The sequence below is a fragment of the Chlamydotis macqueenii genome, chromosome 18, assembly GCF_036417535.1.
Source record: "Chlamydotis macqueenii isolate bChlMac1 chromosome 18, bChlMac1.mat, whole genome shotgun sequence".
NCBI classification, from domain to species: domain Eukaryota; kingdom Metazoa; phylum Chordata; class Aves; order Otidiformes; family Otididae; genus Chlamydotis; species Chlamydotis macqueenii.
Window position 1 is genome coordinate 7,956,141 of NC_141573.1, and position 15,663 is coordinate 7,971,803.

At 47.9% G+C, this 15,663-nt stretch overlaps 1 protein-coding gene across 1 annotated transcript in view; it reads right to left on the bottom strand.

Annotated features, from left to right (window-relative positions):
* The window catches only part of LOC104476946 (uncharacterized), a 125,988-nt gene that overhangs the window by 87,281 nt on the left and 23,044 nt on the right, over positions 1–15,663 (bottom strand). The gene's annotated exons all lie outside the window — the stretch shown is intronic.

Genomic DNA, 15,663 nt, shown 5'->3' on the forward strand with positions numbered 1-15,663 from the left:
AATGTCCAGGTGCCTTGAAAGCAGGTTTAAAACCTGAGCTGAGAAATTGAGTCCCCTCCTGGGAATGAGCACTGGAGGCAGCAGGAATATTGTGGCACGTAAGGGCACCATCTCCTCCTGCAAGCCTGCGGACCCCGTACACTTACCTTGAAGCTTTCCGTGGAGACAGGGCAGCCTTGTCGCAGGGGCGTTTTATACGATCCAGTCTGCAGATGCTACAGATGCCTACTCTTTCTTCGGTCAAAAAATTTTTGGCAAACCTTCTTTGGTAAAGCATTGTCTGGCAAACTGAACTAAGGGCATAATTGTCATTTGACATGACTAGATATAATTAGAAAATTTTGATGTCTTACCGACTATATGAATACATCTCCTATAAACAATCTGACAAGGGTGTTAAGGAGGGAATCTGGACTAGTCAAGGCACTTAGAGAACTTGGATGCAGGACTTATGGATTCTATTGCTGGCTTTCCCACTGAAAGTACTCACTGTATGACCCAGGGTGGATTGCTTGGTATGTCTGCACCACAGATACGCCAGCTGTACAATAGATAAAACAGGATGTTAAAAGATAAATTAGCATTTTTAAAAGCTTTTGGCAGATGCAATGGTAAAATCCTGAAAGCAGCAGTGCAGATATATAAAAGCTCACAACAGCTACAGGCACAGCAGGATAGCAGGATGGGCAGCCAAACGTCACAGCAGTGAGAGGCTGGGTTCCACCTGGGTTTTGAAGCTGGTGCCTCTGACAGAGATGTGAGGCAGTTTTGAGGATATAACCAAGAGTGTACGTGAGCACACACACACACTGAGGCACGTGCACGTGTGCCTCCATGTGCATGCTTCAGATGCAAGTAAGTGGGAGATTCTCCAAGAAATGTTGTTGTGACCCTGTGCACCACGTTGTTCTATGGAGGGGTTACACCTGCTGAGATTTCCGATCTGTAGGTCAGTGCTGGTGAGTAAGAGGTGCTCCCTTCTTTTACCAGTAACTTCTTAGCTTATCTAGGTGTATCCATGTCTATAACCCTAGGAAAGATAACTCTGATCTACAAATGGCCCCCACAGGTTTTTTTTCTTACCTACAACTGATAGAAAAATCCTCTAGAAATAACTGGACATGTGCACAAACCCATCACCTCAGCATGTAGTCCCAGATTCTCTGCACTCGATACATATTCAGTCCAGCACTTCCATTTCATCACACACATCTTGCACACTTACACATTTGCACAGTTCAAAAAAACCACAGTGACACCTTTCCCAAAGCACTGGGGGTGGCAGGCACGCCTGTACAATGCTAATAGAGCGGGGGGATTGCTGGTAGTCCTGGAGAGAGACTGATCTAGTTTTAGGAAGAGAGCACTGTCATGTGAGCTCCTTTAAATCCTGTCAGATTTAAGCACATTCTTCCCCTGGTCATTGGCATTTTGCTTATTAAAAGAGCTCAGTGGATAACATGTGGGCAAAATTAGAAAAATGGTGCATGGATCTGATGTAATATCCAGCATCAGGCAATGTCCTGTGCTTGTAAAGCCCTTTCCACGGAGGGCTGCAGCACTGCAGTGCCCGCCTTGTTGGAGCCCAAATCCAGAGCTCACTGCTGAGCTCCAGGCACAGGGCACGAGGAGGCTGATGGAAACACCCTGCCCCTGCCCAGGAGGAGCCCAGAACCGGTCAGTGGGACATGGTGAGCACAGGGCTGCATCTGAAGTCCTGCCTCTCTGGGGAGCAGGCACTAAGGGGTGCTGGTGGGGGCACCTCCATCCAGCGGGACCCAGAGCACAGCTGTGCTCCCCAGTGTGGGGTCAGCAGGGGTTGACCTGAGGGGCTCTTGCAGCTGAGTCCCTGGGGTGACACGTTGGTGTCCAGCAGCCCAGCAGCTGTGGTCCTGACCAAGGACACAAAGGTCTTGGCAGCTCAGAGCCTGAGGTTGAGAAGACCATGCATTAAGAGTGAGGGATGGCTGAGGCTTGTCCCAGAATGCAAGAGCTGGGGGGGTTTCTCCCCTCAGACTGGGGAGGGAGCTCTGGTCTGTAAAGGCAGCATCCTCTGGCAGCAGCAGGTGAAGTATTAAATAGCTGCTGTTGCGTTTCTGTGGGGCCCTGCTCTCAGTCGCAGGTACCAAGCCTGTGTTATGCAGTGCTGCCAGGCTGGGACAAAGTGCCCTCAAGATGTGCCAGGGGCTATATGGAGAGTCTAGCTGAGTGTGCTAGGCTAGATCTCCTGACTTTGATGGCTGAAAATCTTTGTATTTCCAGTGGTCAATGACAAAGCCAGTCTCCTCAGTAGAGCTCTTCTGGGTTTTTGCTGTTGCGTAGTGCAGGATGTGGACCCAGCTGTGTAACAGTGGGGCAAGATGTGGACCCAGCTGTGAGGCACATGGCCAGGCAGCGCTGGGCAAGCAGACAGCCAAGGGAAGGTCTGGTTTGAAAGGGAAGCAGCCAGTAATCTGAGGTATCTTCAGGTGTGGACAGTCACTCAGCAGTGCTCTGGGAGTGGAACTTAATGCCAGTAGATCCCCATAACACAATGTTGGCAACCTAAAGTCTTTTTTTTTGAAAGTGATCCAAATCTCAGAGAAGGGCTGTGAAGCAGGGCATAGCAGCGAAGGAGAGGCTATTATCCAGATGGCCTTTTAATATCTTCAAGGATGGAGACTTCACAACAGCTCTATGAAACCTGTGCCAGAGCTCGGTCACCCTCACAGTGAAAACTTGTTTCCTGATTTCCAGAGGGAACTTCCTGTGTTTCAGTTTGTGCCCACTGCCTCTTTTCTTGTCACTGGACACCACTGAAAAGAGCCTGGCTTCGTCCTTTTTTCACTCCCCCTCAGGTATTTATATACGTTGATGAGATACCCCTGAGCCTTCTCTTCTCCAGGCTGAACAGTCCTGGCTCCCTCAGCCTTTGCTCATAGAGCAGATGTTCCAGTCCCTTGTGCACCTTAGTGGCCCTTTGCTGAACTCCCCAGTAGCTCTGTATCTCTGTTATACTGGTGAGCCCGGAACTGGACCCAGCACTCCAGGTGTGGCCTCACCAGGATCACCACCCGCTGGCAACACTCCTCCTAATGCAGCCCAGGACACTGCTTACCTTCTTTGCAGCAAGAGCACAGTGCTGGCTTATGTTTGACATGGTGTCCACCAGGACCCCCAGGTCCTTTGTCACAAAGCTGCTTTCCAGCGGGTCAGCACCCAGCATACACTGGTGCATGAGGCTGTTCCTCCCCAGATGCAGGGCTTTGCACTTCCTGAATGTTGAGAGGTAGCAACTTGTGACCCTCTTCAGTAAAAGAACTAGCATCACTATCTTGAAGGTGTGAAGCTGGCAGCTTTCCTATTGTCATAAAGAATCACCACATTACTTGACACAAAGAAATGGCAGCTATAGAGCTATTCCACAGAAATGGGAAGGAGCAGATTCCCTGTCCCCAGAGCCAACAAGGAAGAAACTTTGCCAATCTATTCTCCTTGGTGTAGGACTTCAGACCTTGGGCTCTGACAGTCCAGACACACTGTCTATGGTCACCTCCTTAGGAGGGAAAACAACCTTGCATACAGAGGAATGATGCAGGATTTACACAAGACAACTCAAAAAACTGCAGACAGTTCGATCCTACAAGGATGACTGGGAATGCTGCCTGATTGCCCAGGGTGTAGGGGGGCTGCAGAACATACTGTCCCACCTAAACCTGCACCAAGTGCTGGAGGGCGTCCTACTTTGGCCAAAGGTTTCTGTGGGCATATGCAAATCCACAGTGTGAATATATATGCTGGCTTAAGTTCTGAGAAGAAATTATTGTTACTGTGGATCACTAATTTGAATTTCTGTACCCATCAGAAGTATTGATCTATATCTACATTAACAGCTCTGTATTAGTACCTCAGTGCCAGTACAAGCCCCAGAGTTAGCAGAATGTGACTATGGGTATGTGGGCTTTGCTTAGCATCTTGGAGTGAAATCCCTGGAAGGTGCTTGGTATTAATCATTGAAGAGTCTGAAGGATTACTGAAATCTAGAAAAGTCCTAAAGAATATTGTATATGGAGATGTGATCTTCCTGCATGCTGAGTTCGGCTAAAACTTACATACTTTACATTAAATAATACTACGTTCCCCCATGAAACAGTGTTTATGGATGATACTAAGTGTGTTTGCTTACTTTTCTGTCAGCTGCACTGTAACACAAAACAATCCTGGTGCCTTAGACCAGGAGGGGTGGAGGTGCCTGGCTGAACTCAGCATTAAGCACTCCTGTGCCATTCAAACTGAGTATCAAGACTAACCTAGCAATTCCTCTGGAAGAATCAGCTTTAGAAACATTATTTCAGACAATCAGAACAAGAAGATAAAACGTTAAAACAGTGACTACTTTCAGTTGGAAACTCTAAATTCAGATCCATTTCCTTTTTTCCCCTTTTGCACTAACTAAATAAAACATGGAAAACAAGCACTCCTCATTCAGTGCTTCAGCAGAAGTTCTTAAAATATCTTTCTGAAGGAAATCATGAGCTAAAGCAATGGCAGCTGTAACAGGATGTTTTGTGAACACGGGCAGTATATGAAACTCAGCAAATGTCCACAAGGGAAAGACACCTGACAACTGGACCAAGTTTGTGGAGGGTGGAGGAGGGGGCAGGAGAAAGTGCAAAAAAGGTTGGGAGAAAAACCCAGCATTCAGTGGTTTAGTGTATGATATAAGGCTCATGAAAAGTAAAGTGAAGTGTTTGGTCAGCTGGGATAAGCATCCCTGAAAAGGATTCTAAGCTACTGAGCATCTGCTTTGGAGTTGTTTTAATATCTAAAGCTCATCTACCCACCAGGTATCACTTGTATGACACCGGCATAGTGGCTTCCTACAAAGCTTCTTGCAAAGCAGCAGTCTCTAATCTGAAGTAGATGATCCAGATTTCACTGTAGTTCAACTCTGCAGATCCCAGTAAATTAGATAAATGAAAACTCTGCCCTATTTCCTGTATCCAAGAGCAGCCAAGGAGAACTCTGTCCAAGAAAGGATCTGTTGAAAGAAGTGCAAGTGCCTCAATGCAAAAAGAAGGATGCAACTTTTCCTGCCAGCCATTAATTTTCTGTCAATCTTGTTTCCATCTCTGCAGAGCTGGATGCCACTGGGACCAGAAGCAGACCATAGCATGGATGAAAGAGAAAAGGCAGAATGAAATCCATCTCTGTCTACAGATTGTCCTGCACAGCAATGCGGTGTTAGCAAGGCTCACATTCCCCACGGAGGAGAAAGGATTCAGTCGTGCTGAAAATAGACCCTTCTTGAGACAGAGATCAGGCAGCTGCCTCCCTTTCTGCCAGCCCTGAAGATGTGTATTTTCTTCTCCTGATCCCTGGTTAGCTGAGAGACAAGGGGTGAGGAGGCGTTTTTTAGCTAGGCAGCACAGTCAGTGTGGAGAGGGGAAGCAGAAGTGCCTACAGATTCTGTACGTTGGCAAGCAGGAACCTCCCTCTCACACGTGTTCAGCGTCAAGCTCATGAAGTGGAAAAATGAGAACACACCTGTACGGCAGGAGGTTTTGCAATAGGGAAAAGAATCTTTCACTATAGTCTGGTGATCCCAAATATTTCACCCTGGGAACTACTCTCAGGCCCCCTGCTCCTCTAACGAGAACAGGCTGCCCTCCAAGAGGACGGACTTTGAGGTTACGGTGGGTATGAAAATGAATGCTCTCACCACAAACAGCACAAACCAAGAACCATGCGGTGTTAGAAGCGTGGTCAGCTGGTTGCAGGAAGCTATTATCCCTTTTGCTTGACACTGGTGAGTCCTCATCTGAAATGTTTGTTCCAGTTTTAGGCTCCCCAGTTCAAAAGGGATGTGAACTAACGGGAGAGGGTTCAGCAGAAGGCCAGCAAGGTGGGCAAGGGTCTAGAAAACTTGTGCTATGAAGAGAGTTTGAAGGCATTTTTAGTCTGAGGATAAAAGACCTAATGTACATGAGGGGCAGTTACAAAGACAATGTGCCAAGCCTTTTTCATGAGCAGCAGGCGATGTAACAAGGAGCAATGACCACAAATTGTTGCTTGAAAGTCTCCAGTTAAACATTAGGAAAATTCTTGACTATTGGGTAACGCAGAACTGGCAGAGGCTACCCAGAGATGTTGTGCAGCCTTTGTCTGAAAAGCTTGGCTAATCAAAGCCATGACTGGTCTGACAAACATCAGGAATAGATCTGCTTGAAGTGGGAGACTGAACTGAAGACCTCCAGATGTTCCTTCACAACCGCATGTCTGTCGCTTTAATGGAGAGGTTCCCTCTATCCATCCAAAGTAGACAACTGCTCAAAGCTAAGCAGAGAAAGCATCTGCAGCTTCATTTCTTGTGCCAAGAAATAGAAATTTTCCTGGAGTCCTGAAAAACAGTTTTTCTTGAGTGGACCACTGGGCATGAATCTTTGATCTCACTGCATTGCTGGAGACAATTATTCCATGCAACTTGTCAAAGCAAAGCTGAGGAGCAGCAGGGCAGGCAGAGTACAGGAGAGTCCTCTGATTATCACAGGTTGGACACATGCACAGTAGTAACTATATGCTGGTAAGTATTTCCGCAGTCCTGTTACAGGAATTTAGGGATCTGGTATGAACCGTCTTCATTTTGAGTCACTAGGTACCATTTGTCAGAAAAAAAACCCAAACATGTAGGATATAGTGAATAACATCTAACACCACCACTGTGTGTTATTTCTGACCATAACATAACATTGAAGGAAATAAGACTGCACAATGTCCCTGCCAATGGTGGGAGGGGGGGGGGGGCACGGACTAGATGATCTTTAAAGGTCCCTTCCAAGCCAAACCATGTGATTTTGTGTGATTCCATGAACGGCTGTACTGAGTGAGATCACAGGAACTCTCAGGCTCTCACACCTGAGACATTTCTCATCAACCCAGCTTCCCCAGATACCCACCCTCCACACAATGTCCCACCACGTGGTGAAGCCTTCTAGAACACAAACCGTCTCAAGCTGGTGGAAAATGCCACGTGACTGGAGCAAAACCAAATAAGGCACACACGGGAAACCGCACTGAAAACAGCAATGCATTTTCTGTGTCTCTGCCAGTAACGGGAGACAGAGGCACAAGCACGTTCCTACTATATGAAGCCTAAGAAGCCTTTGACCTTCTCAGGTCTCAGTATCCCACTTGTCCCCCCGCACGGAGCCCGTAATGCTCACGGGATACAGCAGACACCCCATTTAAAAGACATCGCCTTGCATACCCTGCTAGTGAGCCGTGGGAGACTGGATAGAGTTCAGAGCTGCTCAGCTTCTGCTCCAGTTGGAAACCTCCTCTGCGGGTTGATGGCCTGCAGAGCAGGCGTGGGTGCCTGCTCACATCACAGTGTCTCCTCAGCCTGGGGACAGGTCACTTCAGCTGCCCCTCCTCAGGTGATCGGGGTCCCTGATGTCCCAACCAGGAACTGGGAGGTGCTCAGGGCCATGGGAGGGACTGGGAATGTCTGCATGGATCTGCTGCTCCTTTGAGCGCACCTCAGAGCTAAAGTGAAACAAAGTCAACCCTGCATGTGGTAGGTAATTACTGGTGATTACTCTGCCCTGCTTCAACCTAATCAGCTTGCTGGGTGACTGGTCCCCAGACCTTCAGAAAACACTGTAAATATCCACAACAGAGATTTATATACATCTGTCCAGTGTTTATATACACATCAGCCTTTGGTGTGTTAACAACTGTCTCTAAGCACTACATCATGCAGGTGTCAGACTCCTCTCCAGAGGAAGAACGTCCTGCCTAGTCACCAGTATGAAAGAAACTGATTGCACCGCAAACCCATTCAGAACAAACACTAATTTCACTTTCATTTCTTTTGTCTGACAAAACTCCCTCAGATAGGTGCTATAGCACTAGGATGCTTCCTAATTAAGGATCGTCTGGTGCTGTTTGAAGTTATCTTTGCCCTTCAGTTGCTCCCTGCTATCTGATAGACAGCACCGGAGGAAATGAGGTTTTTCGCAATTTCGATGCCTGGCACTGGAACCAGCTTGTTCCTGCAGAGTGAGGTCCAAGTGGCTGAGCTTGAGCAGATAAATGTAGGAAGATTGCTGACTTCCCAGACTTGCAGCTGGTGGGATGGATGGGGAAAAGCTGTGACTGTGGCTGCTGGGAGCAGCTATTTAGCACTACCCACTGCTCCAGCATGCCTTCCCACAGTGGTAACCTGGCCTTGCCTAGGCAAAGCTGTTCTGCTGTAATCATTATGTGATTATTATCCTTTGCTTCTGAACACTAATGACTGCAGCAGGCTTTTCTTAAACCGTAGGGTTTGGGATAACTCCCTTCCTTCCCTTTCCCCAGATCTTCAGAGAATTTTCGTCCCAAATAATTTGCTTTTCCAGCTGCTATACAAAACTGAACCTCAGCCCATTTGAGAGAATCTGAAACAGCAGCTGTGTGTCCATCTCCTGGCTGAAAATAATGAATAAGTGTAAGGCTTCTTCAGCTGTGAGAAAACCAGAACAGAAAAAAAAAAGCATCATGCAGAGACAGTCTCATAAATTTGAGAATAAGGAGACAGCTCTGTCAGCCTAGAGCAAAGGTCCAGCTGGTATTCTTGTATGTTGGATGCTTGGTGAAAATCCAATTTCAGTTTTTCCATACTATTTATAACATTACGTAAGCATATCATTTTCCCCCTGGTTGTTCCTTTCACAAAGTGAAAGCTCCTAGTCCGGACAGCTTGTCTCCAGTGCTCCCATCAATTTTGTCATCTTCCTCTCACCCTCCCTAATTGCACAGCCCAAAACTGCAGACAGCAGGTGGTTTGTGGGCCTGGTACAAGGATTTCTGTTTTGTTCTCAGTTGATGCTGATAATTCCTGATACTCTGTTTGCATTTTGTGGCCACCTGCGAGCACTGAATTGACATTTGGAGGCAACTACATCTTTCTTAGCAGCTTTCAGAAAAATAACAGTGAGTGAGACCCAAGAGCGGCAGAGCCCAGCCAACAGAGCAGTGGAGAGACAGGTGAAGCAGTAAACTTTTATTTGGGGGCAAGCAGCTCTTCCCTGAGCTTCAGAGTTGTGCTGTTACTCAGATTCCTCATGTTCCCAGCAAACATCAGCGGAAGGGCTGGCAGAGGAGGTGACATTCAGGATGCCCTTTCTATCTGCAGCTGAGGAGCTCCTGTTACAGAGCAGGGGAGTGGAGTGGGCAGGCTAAGACGCCTCCGGGTAAGACAAAGAAAAAAAAGAGCAAGTGGCAAAAGGGGGAGGGAAGGGGAGGGAAGGAAAATCAGGATTAGGTGTGTAACATTAGCACTAGCAACAACTGTGTCTTAAAAAAGAGAGCAATGAGGTGATGACTTTCTAGGCTGACACTGATCTGTGGCAGATGCACAAATCCCACTTCTGGGCAGGTTTCAGTGCTGTAAATGGAAATCTACTGGTATGGAATTTGCGTAATTCTGATCACTTTAAGTGCTAGACTTTTCAAGGTTAAGGCAGCCCCCTGCATTATCGTAGGGTTTTCTGAGTGCCAGAGTCACTGCACTGAAGTTACCAACAGAACATGTAGCAGAATTTTCCAGTGACATTTTCTGAACTTTTTACGTTGCAGAAAAATTTTCTTTTGCGTCCTTAGGAAATTTGTCAACAGCCTCATTATTTTATGCTGGTAGATAGATTTCCTTGGTGGTCAGCCTAAATGTTTCCTTAATTGCTCTCTGCATGCATCTGAGAAGCCAAGGGAAGGATACAAGTTCCTGCTCCCGCAAAGGGCAAATCAGTTGTGTAAAGCAGAACAGTTTCAGCACAAGACAATGATGGTGACGTGTCACCAGACAGCCAGCAGCCAGATCTCAATCAGGACCGTGGCCTGAGAAAATATACCCCAAATCTGCTGCAGCTCAAGATGCAGTGCCAACTTCACTCAATCACTGCTTTGCTGAGCAACACAGGCGCATGTTGCCTCCCTTCCAAATCTGTCCCTCAGGTCCCTCAAAATGCAGGCTGCTCCCGGAGAAGTGCCTCCAGGTGGACAGCATCTTTCAGGGTGCCTCGTAGGGTCTCACATCAGACTCACCCCATGACCCCACACTGCTGTCTGACTCACCTGTTAGCTGAGCTTGGACTTTACCTCTCTGGGCTCTGACCCCAACGCCTTCGTGTGCGCTGAACTACCTTTCTCTCAACAGCACCGTGCTGACGTTGGGGCTGCGCTGCCGGCAAAGGGCTGGGGATGAGGGGTGGCAGAGCCTCTAAGACCACAGTCATGAGACCCTAACAGCAAAGCTCAGATGATTCCTCCTCTCCTGGGGCTCTTCATGGGAGCTTACAGTGTGAACTGTTGAATTTGACTTTACTGGTTCAACAATTTGCCTCTACTATTATTACTGGAATACTTTATTTGAGCTCAGGAGATTCCTGTCTATCCATATGGGACAGCACCTCTGTATGAGCCCATCAGCTGCATCTATTTTAAACTTTCTCTCAGAGATGTTCGTTTATGGCCACTACGGACCGGTGTTTTTCTCAAGGCCTTTGCACAAGCCCTTATCAGGTGACAGGCAGCTTCACTCCACAGATAGAGTGTCAATGCAAAATGACCCTCATTCTCCATAAAGCAGTGAGTAATTCATCTTCCTCACTTCAGTGTCCCACTTTGATCCTGATAATCCAGCAGGTTTTACAGCAGTGGCTGTCCGTGGGCATTTTTTCCCAGTCTCTGCTTCTCCTGCGTGCATCCTCCTCTGGCTCAGAACTGCTAATTCGTTCCTTTCCCCATGATGTATTTACCCCCTCCTCCCAGGATGGGCAGGGGCAGCTAGCACCACTCAGAGGCGTGTAGCTCCTGCTCCCATCTCCTCCTCCACTTTTGGGTTGGTTGTTTTTTTTTTCTTGGAAGATTCTTCAAAAAGCATATACATGGGTGCTAGCCACAGACTGGGCTCACACAGTGACAAGCTAGGTCCCTGTGGGTTGGGCTACAGCAGCAGCTCAAAACCTGGGCCACTCTGCACCATCCCCACCCACTTACCCCCTGCCAGAGAGAGCAGCAGCTCCTGGGGCCGGCGGACCCCAACCCGGGCTGCACTCCCTGCCTGAGGAGCAGGCTGGGGTAGCTGAGGTCTGGCTGTGTTTGGGGTCTTTCAGGCTCCAGCTGAGGACTGCCAGTAGTCCCTGAAGTCTTCAGCTGTCTGGGAAGGTATGGGTATGGGAAGGTATGGCTTTACACTGCACCCTCCCCACACAGCTTGTGTTCCTGCGCTTGGGAAATGCTGCCTGAGGATGATTTCTTCTCCCCACAGCACAGTGCACAGGCATGAGTGAAAAGCCATCTGTCATGTGCAACAGTAATGAAAAACCATACTGTTTTACTTTACAGATTAAATACAGTAAATTATTTCCTCAGAACTAAAATTAAGCTTTAACAAAGCTCTTTCAAGGTGGGCTACAAATTAAATTGTCATTTGCAGATTATCATTGTAGTGTTTCCCAGCAGTTTTCCCTCAGATTTCTCCTGACCTTTCTTCCCCAAATTTGATGCTGAGTTGTCATTTCTTCCACTTCCACATCCTCTACCATCTTATCACCTGTCCCGTTTCCTCACACACATCCATCTCACTTTCCTCCTCCCAGATTCCTCCCTGCACTCCCCAGCACAATTTCATCCCTGCCTCAGCACTGTGGTTACTCTTACTTCCACCCTCTCTCATTTACCAGCCTGTTAATTTGTCCTGCAACAAGAATCGCGTGAAGGTGAGTTCAGCTGCTCACATCACACTTAATGCACTGGGGCCCCACCTCTGTATTTGATCTGAACATGTTCATGGGCTGCTTCTTGGCTAAGAGAGGGGACGTGGGTTTCTGCAACACTGGTGGTCCTGGAGCAAGCTTGGAGCAATCTCTGCCTCTGCCTTTCTCACCAGGGAAGGGAATTCATGGATTGGGGCCTCTTGCTGATCAGTAACAAAGGGCTTTCAGGCCCACAGGCATTGCTTTAATTTGTTGCTGTCCAAGAGGAGTGACACCCCCATCCACCCCAAACTGAGCCGCAGCTCAGCGCTGGAAGTACTGGGGCAGTTGCTGTGTTCCCCATGGGACAGCACATCCCAGGAGGGCACGGCGAGCACCCAGGCACTGGGGTGGCACAGCATCATTGCACAGACTTCACAGGGACAAATCTCAACTTACACTCTTCCCAGAGAGAGCACACTCAGGCCTGCTTCTGATTTTTAACATTTCAGCTGAGAAAGGAGCAGAGCTGGAGCAAGGCTCCCCAGGATAAGAATAGCATCTGCCATCTTAAGACACAACACAGTTGTCCAGCTCCTACATGGCAGCACGTTGCGCTGAGATATAGAAGGCAGCCTACCCGCCGAGGAATGTCTTCGAGTGCTATTAGTAGAAGCGTGTCATCTACAAAAGCAGGCATGACCCCGCACAGGAGTCTTGCAAGAGCACGGCTATTTTGAGCTTTTGACATGGAGGATGAAAGGAGACAAATGACAGGCTGATCCTCCTGGCACGGGCAACCTCCAAAGCTCCCTGCAGCCTTGTCTCCTCCTCTGGGAACAACTCTTGTGAAGGCTGATGGGCCATTTGGTGGGACCTCAGAGCCCAGGAGCAGGGGGCCAGGAGGGAGCTGCGAATTTGCCAGGGATGCAAGGCCAAGCCTCAGTCCCATCAGCACGGCCCAGCATGGCAAGTTCTGCCTGAGGGTGTGCAGCTGTCCCTGGGCTTAGGGCACACAGCTGCCTGCTTTATTTTCAACTACATCCTTGAGAGCTACAGAGATACCAAAGGGTGTGTAAGCGTGTGCAAGTGGAACAAATCCTTTACAGCCAGGAGGGTATTCACCTCTTGCCACCTGATGCTCTCTGTCTCTGCCTTGCTCTTTGGCATTACAGATGTTTGAGAGGCCCCTTTTCCTCTTCTAAGATATTGCAAATCCCCTCCCTGACTTAATCCTATCTTTTTAACATCCTCTTTCTTTTTGTGCTATGGATTTCTTTCATTCCAATTTATTTTTATGTTTCATTCAATTTTTATTTGTTTCATTGTCATTGCTTTGTGAAAATGGGATCTGCACATTAAGCTCTCTGGGGAAAAAAATAAAACCCACTCTCCCAGAAACATTTTCCAGCTGGATCAACTGGCTAAGTCAGTCTCCTTCGGGAGTCCACAATCAGCTGGACCAATGCACATCAGCAGTGGTGGCAGGCAGGAGCAGGGGGCTGAACACGTATGAGGTAGCTCACAAAGTGCTGCCACTAAGTGCAGTCCCACACCCTCAAGGGATGGATCTGATGCTAGCTCTTGGAAGAAGACCCCTTGGCACAGTCCCAGCCCTCCGAGCCATTCCCAGGCATATCCAGCACTCCAGCAGATGACAAAGCCATTGGTTCAGCTGGCAGACCAGAGGCACCACCATTCATCCATGGGCAGGTTATTGTTCCAGTAGCCTAATATCTTAAACTGACTCCTCCTACAAGCCCCCAGCAGCCCAGCTTTGCCACGCACCTCTACACTAGTTGGCCAGACCCCTGTGTCTGTCACAAGACAGCACAACTGGGTGTGGGGAGCGTGGACAGGCCCTCCTCAACTGCTCACCTAAAGATCAGGCTGGCAAAAAAGAGAAAGGCTTTACCCTCCCATCTTGGTGCCATGTGATGAGGCTCAGGTTCCTTCAGAGCAGCCTTGCCATGTGGAGACTCACCCAGGATGTTAAAACCTTCTCCCTGGTGTGGCAGGCTGTGTGATGGGGATGGAAGACAGGGCTGTGTGATTCTCTGAGGCTGTCCAGCAGTGGGGTGCTCCCGCTCACAGTACACTCACACTTTTGGATACCAGTATGTGGCAGCAAGAGCCCTCCATATTTCCACACGTATGTATAAATCTTCTATACTCAGTAACAAAAGGTGGTATAGAGGAATCCTGTCAAACACCTAGATTTTACGGTCAGGACAAAATTGCTCAAACATAATCATAGCAGCAGTAAGACTTGAACACACAGTTTTGACTAAGTTTCACTTAGAAAGAAAATTACTCTCATCTGAATAGCAACATTCGGAGCACCTGAAGTTGCAGGTATCTATTTTATTGACACTAGTACAGCCGCAGAGTGACAGAAAATGTTGGTGTCCATAAGCAAATGGAAGATGACTTTCTACCAGCCTAGCTCTAGCTACTGCAAATCCATAGTTGTAAAGATACTTTGTGTAAGTTCTGGTAGAGGAAGCTCATTTTTCACTTCCTAACACCACCTGGAAAGGAGAGGGTTTGTTTAGTGCACATACGGGAAGATGAGTCTTTTGGTCCCTAAAATCATCTGTCTCAGTGCACCAGCTAGCTAGGATGTGCAAGTGCAGCCCAGGTCAGTGTAGCAGTGTCTGGAACCCTTAAGGCCACACATCAAATGTCATGCTGTCGGACTGATGGGTTGAAATGGAGAAACATGTCTGTTGGCTCTTCAGAAGCACTACTTTACTGTTGCAGTGCTTAAATAACCCACACGTCCATCCTCTGGGATAAGGAGTATCCCAGCATTTCCCAAAGTGAACGTAAAGCATGGAAGGGAGTAAAAGGATTTATTGATCCATTTGATCTATTAAAAGACTTAGGCATTACAATGCTTAATTTTTAGGTCTCCCAGAGCAGAATCCAGAACTCATGCCAGATGCCCAGGTTCTGTATATACCACACAGTATCAGGCACCTCAAAGCAGGATCTAAAGCTACAGCATATAGCAGAGAGAGTTGTCCACAGTCAGCATGTTCAACCTGCCTTCACCTGGGAATAGCCAATAGGAGACATCAGTAATTTTTCCAAAATGTGGACTGAGGATATTTAACCACCAACCACAAACTGGGCTCGACTACTGCAGTCAAGAGGTATTACACCTGCTTGGATCACACTAGGAAAAGTAGGCTCTCGATCTTGCACCAAACAGTCTTGGGTTGGAGATAGACAACTGCCCGGGAAGCTCAGCTAAGGACACAGTACTGCTGCATATTTCTCAATCAGAACGCTAATTCTGCCTGAGGCTCACAGGCAGGTTGTTTTAGGAATGTTCAGAGTTGGGTCAGGTCTCATTACTTTCACTTTGAGACAGCTCCTTAAATCTGAAACTAATGTGATGAAACTAGGCAGAGGGCTCATGCTCAGCACCAGAGCCTGAAATGCCAGAGCCGTAGAATCACAGTATCACAGAATGGTTTCTACTGGAAGAGACCTTCAAAGATCATATAGTCCAAAACCCCTGCCATGGACAGGGACATCTTTCACTAGATCAGGTTGCCCAAAGCCCCACCCAACCTGAACTTGACCACTTCCAGTGATGGCTCAACCACAGCTTCTTGGGGCAACCTGTTCCAGTGTCTCACCATCCTCATTGTAAAATATTTCCTCCTTACGTCCAACCTAAACCTACCCTCTTCCAATGTAAAACCATTGCCCCTTGTCCTGTCACTACATGCACTGGTAAAAAGTCTTTCCCTGTCTTTCTTATGAGCCCTTTTGTAGGGCCAGAATAAGGTCTCTTAGAGCCTTCTCTTCTCCAGGCCGAACAATCCCAACTCTCTCAGCCTTTCCTCCAAGTCCATTCCTTCCAGAACTGTGCTTTCTGAACGATGGCTATACCCACTGGCCAGGCACAGATCTACTGCTTGACCTGCTTGGG